General features: G+C 46.9%; 2 long non-coding RNA genes across 2 annotated transcripts; both read right to left on the minus strand.

The window, feature by feature from the left end:
- Positions 1–1,334: 1,334 nt before the first annotated feature.
- On the minus strand, positions 1,335–2,056 carry LOC139831855 (uncharacterized). The gene is made up of 3 exons (XR_011746152.1): positions 1,814–2,056; positions 1,648–1,725; positions 1,335–1,504 (listed from the first exon to the last, which is right to left on the minus strand). It is a non-coding gene; the product is annotated as an uncharacterized lncRNA (long non-coding RNA).
- A 4,472-nt stretch (positions 2,057–6,528) lies between these two features.
- On the minus strand, positions 6,529–7,809 carry LOC139831856 (uncharacterized). The gene is made up of 3 exons (XR_011746153.1): positions 7,432–7,809; positions 7,123–7,294; positions 6,529–6,705 (listed from the first exon to the last, which is right to left on the minus strand). It is a non-coding gene; the product is annotated as an uncharacterized lncRNA (long non-coding RNA).
- Between the last annotated feature and the right edge of the window lie 3,329 nt (positions 7,810–11,138).

Genomic DNA, 11,138 nt, shown 5'->3' on the forward strand with positions numbered 1-11,138 from the left:
AGGAAACGGAGGGTGATGACTGTGAGGGTGATGAAGCGGAGCATGGGCTTCGTGAGAATGATGTAGGTGATGGCTCGCCCCACACGACGGGCAAGGCCAGGGCTCCGGCGACGAGAGGAAGAATAACTCGTGATTCCAGTCCTTGATTAAGATGGAACTCCCTCTCGGCATCCCCGTGACCTTGTTCAACAGCAGCTCTCAGAATCCAAAAAGCATCTCAACATACCTCTTGTGCAAATTGTGAGCGTCCTTGCAAATCATTAGGTCTGATGCATGCCACCATGCGAAACAAATTTGAGACGGGTCGAACTTGGACAGGATCAGCGCCCTTCCGAATGACATGCTCATGCAGATCCTCGTGCGCCTCCGCTCCTAGGCATGCAGCAGCATGCTTCCTACTACCACAGCCAGAAGCGTCCGCCGCACATGAGGGCCAAGCACGCCGCATACGGTGTGTTCCTGCAGAAGTACCTCCCCAAGAATTAGAGCAAGTTCTATTATGTGTCATGAAGTAGATGGTGCAGTGGCACTAGCTTGTTATGTTTGAACTATGTCGTTATGTATTGTGTTGAACCTAGCGTCTGCCGTGGTAGAACCATAATGGTTAAGTGTTTGAACCATTAAATGTTAAGTGTTAGAACTATAATGGTTGTACTCTCGTCTTTTCCGTGAAAACTTACACGATGGCAATCACCTGGTGGGTCGCCTACTTCCAGACGCAACATGACATCGAGATGAACAGCACCGCCGACCGAACAAGGATGGGCTCCTCCTCTTCTGGGGCGTTCCGGGGCGCACCCTAGAGCACGTTATCGACGGCATCCAGAATGGCGCGCTGAAGTTGGAGACGCCGTCGTCGCCGCCACCATATCCTGCGGCGCGCTGGCAGCCTCGTCCTCCTCCGACTCTTCCTCGTCATGGCCAGCGCGGTCAGCGCCTTCCTCGTCGCATCGCTCCCTACACCGTGCCCAAGCGCGAGGTGAAGGAGGAGCCAGAGTTCGCGACGCCACCCGTCAATCTGAGGCGCGGCGCAGCGGTAGCCGACATCAGCAAAGGCGCGCCAGCGACTCCCTCCTCATCCCGAAGCCAGAGGTGAAGGAAGAACAATTAGCCTCCATGAAACACAGCTATCATTAATATTTGGCAATCGAGAGAACTGTTAAACAGGAGGATAGCTCAGTGTTAAGTTAACCGTTTGATAATATGAACAAAAGAGGTTGGAAACAAAACGTATTTCTATTTTTTGCAGGAAATAGACAAGGATGTTACATTTTGGAACAAGTGTTTGAGAGGTAGATTATTTTGTGTGCCAGATAACTTTCTTATTATACGGTAAGCGGATTGTTAATTATTCCATAGCGAAGTCCAACGCTTACCTCGTATTGAGGCTTACTGTGAGACCAGGACAGCACCACATCACGGAGTTTGAGAGGCGCCAGCATTACAGAAGAAGGATAACAGCGGGGTCTCAGTGGCGGAGGATCCGGAGTTTTGAAGCAGGGTGCTCCATGTTCATTAAAAGAAAAATTGAACACAAATAGGACAATGTGAGCATATAATTTGACAATAGCATTATGGTCCTACAAACATACGGTAATTCAGAATGAAGTTTGAATTTTGCATAAAAGAAAAGAGGCGCCTACATACTTTCAGATGCTCAAAGAAGACTATTTGCATCCGAAAAAGAGCAGCAATATGTCCGGTCTTCTTTATTCTTCAGCAATTCTATAATATAAACGTTCAATCAATTTTAGTAATTGGGTACAGTTCCTTGGACATCAAATGTAAAAAATCAATCAGTTGTATAATGTACCTAGGTAAGGTTGGAGAACAAGCGTAATGGAGCTTGTCGGCTGACTGGTTTCTAGAGAACGAATTGGGCTGCTGCTGGCCCGCTCCACGCCGCCGGCCACGGGCAGGAATGAACTTCGGTCGCCGGGAGCACGGGACTGCGCTGAGGGGCGTCGCTGGCCGGTTAGGGGAACGCGGAGTCGCTGGCCTCCCTGCTAGGGTTAGGGGAGCGCCGAGCGCCGGCGAGGGGAAGAGCGGCAGTGGCGGAGCCTGTCGCTGGGAGTGGGCGTGCGCGGGCAGGACGGCCACCCCGGGGCGGCGCGGGGACGGGGTTGGTAGCCTGACGCGTGGATTTGTCCTCAATCTGCTTGCTAGTGACGGCCAGTGCTTCGGTGACTTTGCCCGTCTCAGCGCCATAAACCAGAGGGAGAAAAAAAAGCTGGTACTTTTTTTTTTGGAAAAAGTCCATTTTAAACCCTGAACTCGTAGAGGTCGGACGATTTGAACCCTGAACTTCAAATCCCGGTCGTTTGAACCCTGAACTTAGCAATCCCGGTCTAAATCGAACCCTGCACATGTTTGGTACACCGGGAATGCGACGATCCCGACCGGGATTGCGGACTCTCGTACTGACATGTGGGCCCTACTTGTAAGCGTGTGTTTGGTCTATGGAATAAGTGTGGATGGAAGTGATTCAATTCCTGTTCAATATCCGGTTTTTGTTAGCCATTAACGCGTCATTAACTTCTTTCCTATTTTCCGTCCATGCCTGATGCTGGATGGGAATACGAGCGAAGGAACTGGCCGGAGGACCGCGAGCAACCTCGCCCAGCTCCTCCGCCATGGACAGTTCTCCGCCCTCCCAAGCTACCTCGTCCAGCTGCTATGCCATGGATGATGGCTCATAAAGACCTCTTAGGTGTGCCGAAGGAACTGTGTGAGCACTCCCTCCATGTCCAGCCTGGGGCAAAGCCGGTGAAACAACCCCTGAGGCGTTTCTCAGACGAGAAAAGGAAGACCATCTGGGACGAGATATTCCGGCTGATGACGTCTGGTTTCATCAGAGAAGTCCTCCATCCTGACTGGCTGGCAAACCCAGTGCTGGTCGAGAAAAAGTCAGAAGACCCCCTCGCGGTCAAGAAATGGCGCATGTGTATCGATTACACACCCCTGAACAAGGAGTGCCCGAAGGATCCCTTCCCACTACCTAGGATAGATCAAGTGATCGACTCCACTGCAGGTTGTGAACTGTTGTCTTTTTTAGACGCGTATTCTGGTTTCCACCAGATTCCATTGAACCCAGATGATCAAATAAAGACATCATTCATTACCCCGTTCGGGGCTTATTGCTATGTCACCATGCCATTTGGGTTGAAAAACGCCGGTGCGACATACCAGCGATGCATGCAAAAGTGCCTGCACAGCCAGATAGGCAAAAACGTGCAAGTGTATGTCGACGACATAGTCATAAAAACCAAAGTGCACGACACGCTGTTGGATGACTTGAAAGAAACATTCGACAACCTCCGGGTATACCGGATGAAGCTCAACCCGACGAAGTGCACCTTTGGTGTGCCGGCGGGAAAGTTGCTCGGTTTTCTTGTGTCGAGCCGCGGCATAGAGGCCAATCCCGCAAAAATCTCCGCCATAGAGAGAATGCCGGTGCCAAAATGCCTCAAAGACGTCCAGAAGTTCACAGGATGCCTAGCCTCGCTAAGCCGGTTCGTAAGCCGGTTGGGCGAAAAAGCTTTGCCCTTATATCAGCTAATGAAGAAAGCTGACAAGTTCACCTGGACCTCGCAAGCGGATGCGGCTTTCCATGAGCTGAAAAGGATGCTCTCCACGGCACCAGTCCTAGCGTCCCCTTTGGAGAGAGAGCCAATGCTGCTCTATATCGCTGCGACCAACAGAGTCGTTAGCGTCGTCGTCGTGGTCGAGCGGGAAGAAAACGGCATGCTCGTACAGCGACCGGTATACTACATCAGCGAAGTGCTGTCAACGTCAAAGCAGAACTACCCTCACTACCAGAAGATGACGTATGGAGTGTACCTGGCGGCCAAGAAGCTCAAGCATTATTTCCAGGAGCACGACATGAGGGTGGTGGCAAAGGCGCCTATCTCGGAGATTATGGGCAACAAGGATGCCAGTGGCAGAATTGCTAAGTGGGCGATCAAGCTAGCGCCTTACACCCCGACATATGAGAAGAGAGACGCCATCAAGTCACAAGTGCTGGCGGATTTCTTTGTCGATTGGGCCGAGACGGAGTACGAGCCTCCTCCACCTGATTCCAACTATTGGAAGATGCATTTCAACGGCTCCAAGAACCTGGGCGGCTGTGGTGCCGGAGTGGTGCTAACCTCGCCCAAGAAGGACAAGCTCAGCTACGTGTTTGTTTGTAACATGCCATCAGAATCTTGCTGTTTAACATCACAATCCAAAATCACAAACTATAATTTGAAAACTGAATCGGCTTGGCTTCTTCTCTTTCTTACGGCTAGGAGGGTACCCACGCTTCGGTTCAGTTCGATCAGGGACAAAGTTGGTTCGAGAGTATGTCATTTGGGCCTCACCATCGGTAATTAATTGATCAAGGTCGTTCTTTGTACTAGCCAGTACACACACATGTACAACAGCAACAACCACCATCGATCCATCCATAGGGTTGTGGAACCAATCTTGAATTGGCTACCTCACCTAGATTGATTTGCTCCAATGTGTGACTTGTTCTGAAGTTTGAACACATAAATTCAAAAGCTGTACTACTAGTACCGACGAAACTAGGTAGATCCCCCGAAAAAACAAAACAAAAGTAGGTAGATTGATTATGGTGCTTAGGTGTTTACAAGGAAAAGTTAGTAGAAAACAATACATACTAGTTCAGTTAATCAATCAGTGCATTCTTTGTGAATCATGGATAATCAAACTAAAACATATAGATGAGATTTGCGTACGTAGAGGATGTCGCCTATGAAAATTAAAAAGCGAAGCAGCATGAGGATGATGGGGGCTCTGACTCCACTATCAAATCCATTGAGCTACATCAGAGGCTACGGCAAATGAAAATCAGTAACGCTCTGGATCAAAATGTTGCATAGGGGTGATGGTGGGAAATACATGTACTCGCGTTCCCTGTCCACAACCAGATCCAACCACTATCATACATGGCTACAACGCGAATGCACATAGAGCCGCTAAAACAAAAGTAGAAAGGGGAGCACCAAAAGAAGAAACGTACCCATCTCGCTGGAAGCTCGGCCATGGAGGAACCCAGCTCACGTCAGTGTTATCCGGTAGGAATTCATATTTAGTACCGTAGGTCATACATAACAACTTTTTCGTAAAATTCTAAGTTTCATAACTGTTTTAGACATCGCCGGTAACTTCAAGAACTAGAGATGCATTTCACTCAATAAAAACGACTGATAAAATTTGGAGCCAAAATTTTGGTTGCAAAGAATTACATCAACGAACTAGCTAGGTGGTCAAGAGAAAAAGAGCATCTCTAGCTCGATCAGTTGGTAGGCACAAGTGCTCGGTGACGAGGGGAAGACAACCTCAGCAGAAGGGCTGCTGCAGCCTACTGCTATTCTCAAGTTCCTTTCTAGATCTTCAGCCACCCCGTTTATTTGAATTATAAGCGAGACTACCCACTTTGTGTAACACACGCGATAATGCTATCAAAATTTCCCAAAGCAGTGGAGCATGCATAAACTACGCCAAAATATTGGGTGGTCATCCAAAAATATACTACTAGCATATGTGCTACACATTGTTCCATGGTTTTAAAGGCGTCGCCTTAGGGACGCCTAGGCGTCCAAGCGCTCCCCCTCCGCCTTAGAAAAACACCCGCCTTAGGCGCCTAGGCGTCCAAAGCGTCCGCCTAGGCGTCAGAGCGCCCCTTCGCCTTAGGACGCCTTGGCGCCTTTAAAACCATGCATTGTTCACTAGTTGTGGTGGCAGATACTGCTATTCTTTTTTTCTACTGAAAAAGGAATTGATGTAGATAGAGAGAGATAACAGCGAACGGTAAAAACAAGATAGAGAGCCATCTTTTAGATGTACAGTGCCCACCTAAACCGCATCCTCCATCCTCCAGCACCCTCCTTTCCATACTGGCGTTCCAGTGGTTGTGTACACGTTAGCGAGACCCCCTGTGACGAAAGGTGGCTTTGACCAATCGCAGCCCTGTTGAACATACCCATATAGATATAAAAATGAAGTAATCAGCCAAGTAAGCCAAAACAAATTTGCGTTAAAAAGTAACTGTTACCATGTAATATATTCAATTACCTCTAACGTTTTTCTGAACTTAGCCTCCCTAGCTTTCTCCTTAGCTTCCCACTGTAGAATCTGTTATTAGCAACGAATGAGTGAGTCAACAAAATGTAAATACACGCTTTTGCTAGGAAAAGAGAACATCATGCGTACATCATTATCACACTGTCCATCATCACACTGTCCAGGCGTCACCTTAACTCCATCAAATGCTCTGAATGTTTGCATCACATGGCCACCAGCATAGCGGACATCTTTAGGGTGCCTCAGATCATTTCCATTATTCGAACAGCTGAAGCAATGGCCTTTACATAAGAGACATAAAAGACATCAGGCAAAAGAATAAAGTTGCACAATGTAAAATCTCCACAACAAAACAAGCGACTTAAGATCCACAAAGTTTAATTCAACAGCTGAGTTAAGATAAGAATATTGATTACCATCATCACTAGGAGTGACCAAACACAAACAGCTAACTGGTAATTCTCCTTGCATAAATATGACTTCAGCAAAGAAAAGCTTGCAACCAACCGCTCCTTTAGCTTTCGCAGTGAAATTGATGTGATGGTACCATACGCGCAGATCACCCTCATAAAATGATTTGTAGCATACCACCTCTGTGAGCTCATATGCAAGATCCTAAGATAATAAGCATGGATTCAATGAGCCATTTACTGTTATATACTCCCTCCCGTCCTAAATATAAGCCATATAGTTTTTCGCACGGGAATTAAGAAACACACATTTAGAAAAAATTACACCATGTTTGGCTAGGATTGACCCTAGGCAATTAACATGAGCTAATAGAGTGAGCTAATAGAGTGAGCTAATAGAGTGAGCTAATAGAGGACTTTGCATAAGCTAAGGAAACATAATCAAATCACTAATAATATTTTCCATACAAGTGGGGCAACATAGTAAACCTTATATTCTTGAATTTTTCACAAAACACTATATGGCTTATATTTAGAAACGGAGGGAATATGAATGAAGCAATGCACAAACAAATGAATGGACTATCGAATGAATGAAGACTAAGAGGGACAGAGAGTAAACCCCCAAGAAATTGTTGTCATCGTTATATTTGTCCACCAAAGCATTAACCAATTGGCGCTGGTTATCACTGATTTTATTGATTGGTTCCATTCTCGACCGCTTCCTTCCATCGGGTAGGTAAAGATAATGCCTTACAGTAATATCCACAGCAGAAATATCATCCTTGGCAAACCTATTTCACATTAGACTTTGGTGAGCGACAGAAGTTGTGGAGAAACAATGTAATAGTAAGAACTGTACAAGCTACAATTTTCTAATTCAGATAAACAGGGTGGCTGAAAATCTAGAAAGAAAGTTGAAAAAATATACATTTCTGGATGCCGACGGTCATCAAGATAGCGCTCGATAGCGTTTTCAGCTTCATGTAGTCCTTCATATGGTCCACCAATATTAGGATAAGTATGGTAGCACCCTGCACGGTCGACCCTGATGTAGAAGTCCATTCCCCACTCATACTGTTTCCGGTGCTGAAAAGGTGGCCCTAGAGACGGGACAAGTGGGCGCCCTAGCAGGTCTGCAGGGGACAGAAAACCTGGCGGGCGGAGCCACGGTGGCAGCTGATGGTACGGAGGGGGCGAGTAAGCGGAAGAGAAGGATCCCCCATATGTTGGCAGGCCAGGAGGCATCAAGCTAGAGGACGGCACATTCTGTTGCTGATTGTATGCTGCCGATGGACCAGGCACATGTTGTGCCTTCTCCTCACACCTGGAACAGAATAAGCAGTGTCGATGAGTCACAAGAACAGTTCATCTATGTATATGTAAGTAATCAGCATTATGTGGCGATATGGCAAGTTGATGTGGAACAAAGGAAGTACTAATAGATTACACAGAGATGAATGCGTAGAAGCAGTTCCCATGGTGCTTCTGGGTTACAAAAATTGTAACAAAACCTACCGACTGAAATTTATTAGATTCTATACAAGAAATCCTAAAACACGCATCTATCTACAGGCAAAACAACTAGGGTTCAGCAAGATCAGGTATCCTGAACTCCAAAGGATGCAGGAAAAACCCATCTTTCGGTGCACAGAACAGTTCAATCTCGGCTATACCAGAAGAGCCCCATCACTTGGTGCTATGGCAAGTTGATGTGGAACAAAGGAAATATTAATAGATTACAGAGATGAATGAGTATGGGTTACAAAAATTGTAACAAAATTTACAGACTGAAATTTATTAGATTCTATACAAGAAATCGTAAAATGCCCATCTATCTACAGGCAAAACAACTAGGGTTCAGCAAGATCAGATATACTAAACTCGAAAGGATGCAGGAACCCCATCTTTCGATGCACAGAACAGTTCAATCTCGGCTATACCAAAGAGCCCCATCGCTTGGTGCTATGGCAAGTTTTTGTGGAACAAAAAAAAAATCATTCTTTTGCATTACAAATAAATATTGTAGTAATTAAAATCCAGACTGAAATTGTAGTGAATTCCATTACAGAAATCTCGAAGTGCCCATCTATCTACAGGCAAAACAACTAGGATTCAACCAGATCGGATATCATAAACCCCAAAGGATGCATCTATCGATGCACAAAACAGCTCCATATCTCGGGAGAATTTATAATTTGCCACATATTAGTTTAGACCTCTATAATTTGCCACACATTAGTTAGTCTTCTATAATTTGCCACACATTAGACTGTTTCTTTGATAATTTGCCCCATATCTCCTTTTACAGATATATTATTATTTCTAACTCTCAAATACAATGCGAAATACAGTACCCCTACCCAAATGATACTTGATCGGGGTAAACAGGGGAGGGAAAACACCGAGGGACGGCGCCGCCTGCCGGAACACCACGAACGCAGCAGCGGCACGGACGCATCAGGAGCGCCAACCTTCCTCCCGGCAGCGACCACGGACGACGCACCTACCATGACGGCGGAGGAGGTGAAGTGCTGCCGCCTCCCGGCGACACCGACCGGAAGCTTCATGGAGGCAGATTTAATCTCCCCGCCCTACACGGCTACAGGATGACACCGACTGGGTCAACTCCAAGGCCCGTCCCAAAGTACAGGTCAGCCATGCCGATACTGAATGTTGTGGTGCTAGCTTGAAGACGAACAGTGACTTCAACTGAATATGTAGCAATGAGACTCGTACAAGGCAGCTCTTGCTGGAAAGTGTTAAACTTCACTCACTGAAGTGCAACAATGGGAATTATCTCCGAATATAGAAAGCTGAACAGTTCATGAAATTGAAGGAAAGCTCAGCTAGCAAGAAAGCAAAAGATACGTGGACGACTGGACGGTTCAGTTTGTATGATGTGTTCTGTTCAGATCGTAGAAAGTTCAGTTTGTGCTTGGCTTACATCGGCAACATGATCAGGCCACGTATTCTACTCGAGGTCTAAAATCAATGTCGAAGAGCATTACTGCATTACCAACTACCGGATCCTAGTGTCACCTTCTCAATCGTGGCTGATGTTCATGGTCCACGACCATGGCTGCGTCCGTGGTAGTCCGGCGCGGCGGCGCTGCTGTTGCGTCCATGGTGGTCCGGCGGACGCGGAACTGCTGCTGCGTTCATGGAGTTCCGGCGGACGGCGGCGGAGCCCCCGCCCTAGCTCCTCTGTTTCGGAACCATATATCGAGTATCATTTGTCAAGGGGTACCAAGGTACAGTATTTCACATTGTATTTGGGAGTTAAAAAAAGAATATATTTGTAAAAGTAGAAATGTGGCAAATTATCAAGGAAGCAATCTAATGTGTGGCAAATTATAGAAATCTGAACTAATGTGTGGCAAATTATAAATTCTCCCCCATATCTCGACGAGACCGGAAGAGCCCCATCGATCTATCCACTAATAGACGAAACAACAAAAGGATTTCAGGGAAAACTGATCATCGAGGGGCGGCGGTGTTCATACCCTGGCGGCGGCGGCTGGGGAGTGTAGCTGGCGTAGAATTCCGGGACGGTCCCGCGCAGAGTGAAGTCGCCGACCTTGGTCCCATCGCCGGGAACATGGAAAGGGAAATTGAATCCCCCGATGGTTTGCGGATCCATGCGTGGTGCTGGGTTGGGGGGCACGTAGTTTGGTGCAAGGCTGCCGAGGAATTCCGGGACGGTCCCGCGCAGAGTGAAGTCGCCGACCCTGGTCCCATCGCCGGGAACATGGAAAGGGAAATTGAATCCCCCGATGGTTTGCGGATCCACGCGTGGTGCTGGGTTGGGGGGCACGTAGTTTGGTGCAAGGCTGCCGAGAAATCGAGGATCCATGGTGGTGGCGCCTGATCCGGCGATTAGGGCTTTGTCCGAGAAAGCAGGGGAAGAAGAAAAGAAGCCGGCTTGCGGCGTACTCTCTTCGTTGGTTGGTTGCCCGTCCCTCGCCTTCTCTTCATGCCGTTATTCGTGCCCGATAAGACTAGGGTCTCTCCGTTCCGGCTGACAGTAGGGCCCACTAGTTCCTCTCCCCTTTCCAGTGCAGGTTCTTTTCTTCTTCTTTTTGCCAACTAGACTAGATGACCGGTTGCGCTATCGCATTGTGCTCCAGCCCAAAGATCGAACCAGAGCCTGAATTGAAGTCATGCCTTACCAGTAAGTCAAATCATGGTGATAATCAGCAAGAAATAAAACACAAATGAATCAACAGTAAATAGACAACTAATATTTTGGTTGCACACGAAATTGATCACAAAATCACCAATAGCAGTACACTGTCATACAAATGAATCAAAAAGTCGTAGCACAGTAAATAGCCCATGTTGCAATAATATGTTTAGTTCTACTCTGATGCTGTCTAAGCTATAAAATATATATAAATAAGGCAAAGGGCTTAAATATAAAATTAGGATTTAGCATTCTAACTCCAAACCGTCAAGATCTCCGGTAAGGTAGCCCCGTCCCGAATTGTTCTCTCGCCTACAAAATTAGAGCAGAGCAGCGGATCCGTGGCCTATGCTTTGCTCGGAGAAGATGGAACGCCAAAACTGGAAAAGAAAACGTAGAACTACGCATTATTGGTTGTCAACATCTCTGTATAGAGAATATAGCGCCATATA

The sequence above is a fragment of the Lolium perenne genome, chromosome 5 (genome assembly GCF_019359855.2).
Source record: "Lolium perenne isolate Kyuss_39 chromosome 5, Kyuss_2.0, whole genome shotgun sequence".
NCBI classification, from domain to species: domain Eukaryota; kingdom Viridiplantae; phylum Streptophyta; class Magnoliopsida; order Poales; family Poaceae; genus Lolium; species Lolium perenne.